Here is a 6,627-nt window from a genome sequence, read left to right as displayed (position 1 = left end):
ACATGGTAATGGACTCTCAATCATTCTTAACCTAATTAATAAAATAAAAAGCTACAAATGAAAGAACAACATTTATTGAAACTGTAATGACTTCTGTATAGAAGCTGAAAGGTTTGCCTAGTAGGGAAATCAATTAGCAAGAAACTGGAGCTTGTTTAAAGCCAAGTTTCTATATTTAATTCATTTTAATTCCTGCATTGAAACTTATGTGAAAATCTTGGTTATGGTCTATAGGTGCAATAATTAAATGTTATTGAAAATGGAAATGTCAAATTATAAACCACTTCAACAAGAATTAAAATTAAAGGTTTTGCATCCACTAAAACTTAAAAGACCATAAAATATGATTGGGAAGAGATCTTAGGTTTATTGACATCAGTAATGTATACATAAATAAATACAGTAAAAGTATTATAAATATCGGAATTTTCAATAAGAGCGCTACCAAACAAAAAAGGGGTTTTGGATATCAATGCACGTGGAATGTTAGGTCCCTTAACAGACCACGTGCGGCCGAAGAATTAGCGGAGGCCCTAGGAAATACGATCGGATGGGCCGGGCAAAAAGAGGCAGAAAAACTGCGATATTTACTATGGTGACTGCTGCCACGAAAACCAACAGCGCTTATTTGGATGCGGCTTCGTCATTGAAGCTAGACTTAGGGAAGAAGTCTTGAGCTTAGGTGCATCAATGAGCACCTCATAACCATACGCATTAAGGCTGAATTCGGCAATATTAGCCTAATGTGAGCACACGAACCCACAGACGAGAAAGAAGACAACACCAAAGATATGTTCTTCGGGCTCTTAGACAAAACATACGATATTAAAATTGTCCTGGGTGATTTTAATGCCAGGCTATGAAGGGAAGACATCTTTGGTGGAATAATCGGGTGAACCGTCATGGTAGCCAGTACGCGTTTTTCACACCTCAACATCCTCAAAGGATTTTGGACTTCTCCAGATCAATCTAGCGTCAACCAGATTGACCATATTGCGATCTACGCCAGGCACGCTTCCAGCATCATAGATGTACGAACTTTCCGAGGAGCTAACATCGATTCGGACCACTACCTCGTTGTAGCCAAGGTAGCAATTCGGATTTCCAGACTCAAGGCAAAACAGGAGAAGCTGGGAGAAGGTACAACGACGAAGGGCTACAATTGGGCCAAAGATCGCCAAACCCTTTTCCGACCGAGTTACAAGTAACCTCTTTCGAAGTTCTCTCTAAACTGCACCACCTATAAACGAATCAGTCTACATAACATCGCCTATAAAATCTTCTTTGCCGTAATATGTGAACGTCTAAAGCCCATCGTCAACAACCTGACACATAGGTCCTTATCAGTGTGGTTTTAAACCAGGAAAGTCCACAGTTGATCAAATATTCACAGTACTGCAGATCCTGGACAAAAACAAAGAACACCAAATCGACACCCACCATCTTTTCACCGACTTTAAGGCCACATATGACAGCATCTACAGGGACGAGCTTTATAGAGCAATGTCTAGTTTTGCCATCCCTGCCAAACTCATCCGTTTATGCAGGATGACCATGGAGAATTCACGCTGCTCCATAAAGGTTGGAATAAACTTAACAGAACATTTCGATGTCAAAAAAGGTTTTAGACAATTCATTCGATTTTTTTAACATCGTACTTGAAAGAATAGTGCAGAGCTCTCGCGTAAACACTAGAGGCACTATCTTTCAAAAGTCTGTCCAATAAGTAGCATATGCTGATGACATTGACATAATCGGAAGAACTCAGCGTGATGTCACTGGAGCTTTTGTGAGAATTAAGGCAGAGGTGGCAAAAATGTGTTTAACAGTTAATGAGGTCAAAACAAGGTTAAGGACTTCGTCTACCAAGGCTCCGCTGTAAATGCAGAAAACAACACCAGCGCAGAGATCAAACGCAGGATAACTCTTGCTAACCGCTGTTTCTTTGAACTAAGATAGCAATGAAGTGGTAAAGTCCTCTCTCGAAGAACCAAAGTGTCGCTATATAAGACCCTCATCATCCCCGTCCTCCTTTACGGTGTAGAAGCAGGGACTATGATAAAAGCAGATGAAAGCACCTTGGATCGTTTCGAGAAAAAAGTTCTTCGTGTGATCTACATATCACATATAAGGGGAGTGGAGGAGAAGATGGAACGAAGAGCTGTACGGGCTGTACAGCGACGTAGACTTAGCCAGGGGGTAAAAGTACAACGGTTAAGATGGTTGGTCACGTAGAGCGCATGGAAACCAATGCTCCCGCCCGGAAAGTCTTCGAATCCACACCCACAGTACAGCGCAGTAGAGAAAGACCGCGGATCAGGTGGAGACATTTAGCTAGGGACCGAGCTAGATGGAGAAGTTTGTTGGGTGAGGCCCTAGTTCACACAGGACTATAGCGCCACCTTAAAATTCTTTATTCCTGTGAAAGTACGTTCGATGGAATTACATATGAAACTCGATTTCCCCCAAGGGCAGCTTCAAGCACAAATCAGACGATACTGCTACAATTTCACATTCGATATTTGTACGCAATGAATCATTTGTCGCTGACTTTACGTAGCCAAACAGGAAATAATCTTCCAGCGTTAAATCGCATAACTGAGGCGGCTAAGCAACTGGACCATTTCGTGGTATAACACGTTCTCCAAACTTGGTTGGAACCACATATTCTCGAAGTAAATATCATCCAATCGGGGTCAAAAATATTCGGTAATCATTGAACGGTAGCGGAACCCATTCACAGTAACATGCCGGTCTTGATCATCACGGAAGAAATACGGCACAAGGACGTCGGGAGGCAATGCTGCCTGACCAATACCGCATATATTGTTTATTGACGAAGCTATTCAGCCAAAAATGAGCTTCATCGATGAAGATGATTTTTGATGAAAATTTGAATTACTTTCAAGTTGTTACTCAGCCCAATTCACGAACTTGTCTTGTAAAGATGTCAAATCTTTTCAAAAACTTCGCCTCAACAAAGTCACAGAGATGCCCAACGCTTCAGAATGACATGACGTGGAAAGACACATTTTGGCTTTTTGCTACTGAAGCCTCAGCGGCAGCAATATTCACTTTGCACTTCCTTGTCTCACTGGCATAGGAAAATTTTTAAATAGACGCTCAATTTTATCTGCTAGGACGTTTATGACGGCCTTAAAACCTTACATTACTGAAGACAAAGGTGAAAAGAGCGGCAAGGAATATGGCGTAGTTAGCGGCAAGGAATATGGCGTAGTCCTTGTCGCTCTACTTTTGTGGCATCCGTATTGAAAAAACCTGTGTTATGATCTAGTAACAAAATTTGGCATTTCTGGTGTGAGAAATTTATTTTATTTTTTTAATTTTAATTTTAATTGGGCTCCCATTTGTTCCACTTAATTATTTATCAAAGCTAGTTCTTAATCTAGCTTCAGAAAACTTAGAACTTTACCTAAAACTATGAAGTGAAAGGGTGACTCAGAGGACGGAGTACTGAAGTTAAAATTAAAAAAGTCCAATTGACACTTGGAGCATTCTAGTTTTAGGTTTCTTGGAGCCATAAGGGATTCGTTGAGTAGGAACACAAAAAAGTCGAGGACTACGGGTGTTACGAGACTTAGTGTTAAAAGGGAAAGAGTTTTAGAGCGAAATGCAATTAATGAAACCAGAAAAGAGTCGATAAATAAAGAGAATCTCTGAAAGTTGCCCAGGTTATTCCCGAAAATTAATGTTGAAAAGTTTTAAGTGGCCAACATAGGGAGGAAGAATAAGAGGATTGTTTAAGGTAAACCATGAAAACCAAAGCGACGGAAACGACGTTGGATGTTTTCGATTCTAGAATTATAGGAGTGCCGAACCAATATTATGTATAAAGATCGTGTTACATAGAGGTCAGAATATTTTTTGGACTAACGTTTAACGAAACTAAGTGCAGAATTGGCTTTGACAATGATGACATCTATAGTGTAGAGGAAATTAAGCTCTTGGAAATAAAATGAAAAGGTCCCTAATGTCCCTAAGGAGTCTTTAAGCGTTTACGAGAAAAAGTGATTGACACTTGGCAATATTACGTTTATAGCCGTTCTTATGACACCAAGCTAAAAAAACAAGTAAGTTCATGTTAAAAAAGGAAATAGTCATGTATTAATAAAAAGGTCTTGATACATTTTGTCTCATCAGTGTAGTGAGATTGAATGTTTTATGACCCTTTTAAAGACCGTTGATTGTAAAAATATACAAAAGTGGACTTAGGTGGCTGCCTTGGGGAACACCAGATGTACATAGCTAAGAATGGATATGAGGTGAAAGATCTGAAACGAAGGCTGTAAAGTCGGGTTTCAAGGTAAAAGTAAATCCGTTTTATAACAGAGGGTTAAAAGCTCAGAATGGACGATTTGAAGAGTATGAGTCTATATAAGTATTTGTAAAATGCTGTACTGGAATCTGTTGAAATAACATTGGTTTCGTAACCTTTTTTTCGAGGGCAGAGGATGAAATATAGAAATTCAATAAGGTAAGTGTTGTAGACCTGTATTTAAGAAAACCGTGCTGTTTGCAGTGAAAGGTCAACACTTCATACGTTTTGGACAAAACGTCGCCATGATCAGCTATATCTTTGAGGTATTAAAGGAGTATGCGCGGAAATTAACCAAAAAATAACTCTTGCAAGTCTTAATATGATTTTATGTAAAAATTAGATGAGAAGATACAACAACGAACTGCTACTATTTCTAGAATAAAAGTCCAACGACTTCTTGGTCAAGCAAAACGAATGGAGATCAACGACTCAGGTGGTGCAAGCAGGTGGAAGAGGCGTTGGCTATAGCTGAAGGACAGCACTTTAGAAAAAGATAATCGGAACGTGTTCAAATCTCATTATTATAACTGAAGATTATTTTGCAATTGAAATTCGGATCATTTTGATGCAGTTTAAAAACCCAATCAGTGTATATTAAAAGACATTGATTGTGATAAACTTGCTGGAGTTCTTATGTTAACTGAACCTTTACAGCCTTAGGAGTCTATATCCTACTGCTACTACATCAGTAACTTACAGCACAACTTAAATTAATCGAAAACAACTTTCACTACTGTCAGCGGCGAAGGTGCTTTACTACGGCAGTAATTGCCACTGCAAAATCACAGTTTTTGTAGTGAATTTCAATAAGCTTAATGCATCAGTGAAGCGTCATACTTGTCAAATGCTTAAAGATAACAGTTTTGACAGCTGTCTAAATACATTTAAAATGAATCTTCATCAAAATTAGTGAAGAAATATGGAAATATGTAGCGACACTAAAACTCACACTAAATATTGACATTTTCGGGATACATTGAGTTATTCTGATTCTGGGTCTTATTTGGATTAGTATCGCTTGAAATTTATTAATTTTTTTCTTGGCGTAATGGATATTGTCTTATTAAACGATTTGTGATAAAATATTTGATATAAAATATTGTTTTTGAAATTCGCAGTGATTGCATAATTCAGACTGACTTCGCTTTACTTAGTAACTTAATCAACAATATTGTTTTTAATTTGTTCTTCCATAACAACACCTCAATATATATCGCCCTAGATTTTTGTCTATATGACTACTTACCAGTGTTTTGTTCAATTCGTACGATATGTTCCAAGTAAAAATGTGCCTTCCCCCTCTCCCTGGTAAAGTAAGTTCTAAGATCTATAGTTAAGAGCTCAGTGTTTACTTCTCAAACTATCAGCAAGCTAAATTCCTAAAATGCAAAAATGATAACGGATCACATACGTTTCTACCAATTTATTTACATTAAACGTATATCCGATGGCTTCCTTTTAACCTTAAAATTACTCTGTTTGACATTTTTCCACCTTAAAGCTATCACAAACTACTTTCACCCATTCTTCAATCAATCGCACATTAATCATCTTGAAAAGAAAAAAATTATGTTTTGACTAACAAGCAAATAGCCAAGCTTTTCGAAAGCATTTTCTACAACTCTCTTTTTTTCTTAACAAAATATTTTCTTAATTTGTTAACAAATTATTTTACTTAAACTTAAAGCGCTTAATTACCCACCCTTTTTCATTTCAAGGCTCAGATCGTACTTTAAGCACTGCCCATATACCTAGAGTTGTTTTCAGTTTGTCAATCTCCTATCCCATTTTCCACAAAATCAGAAGACCCTTAAGGGAGCCACCCTGGTCCTTTATTATTTGTCTTAACTATTAGCAACGATATTATTGTCATTGATAAGTCAACTGTCTCTATTTACGCTGATGACATGAAAATAACAAAGGTTATTTCTACTCCATCTAATTCTGTCTTACTCCAAAATGATCTTGACTTGACTGTCCATTTTGATAATAGTATTAAGAAGACCAACTCTTCTATTGGTTTCATCAAACTCGGGTCTAAAGAATTCTTGAACCCTTTTGTCACTTAAATTCTATAAATGTGGTGACATTTTTTAGACCAATCTTTGAATATGTTACAAGATTCTGGTCTCCTAATTAGAACTCTCATTCTCTAAAAATGGAATATGAACACCGCAGATTTCTTTGATTGATTCTTGGGGTGATAATATTTTCTTACCAAGGTGGTAAGAAAGAATGAAGATCGTTTTAAACTTATTAATCTACAAACCCTTCAAAAACGCCACTTA

Source organism: Eupeodes corollae, chromosome 1 (assembly GCF_945859685.1).
Source record: "Eupeodes corollae chromosome 1, idEupCoro1.1, whole genome shotgun sequence".
NCBI classification, from domain to species: Eukaryota; Metazoa; Arthropoda; class Insecta; order Diptera; family Syrphidae; genus Eupeodes; species Eupeodes corollae.
Note: the sequence above shows the minus strand (reverse complement) of the source record.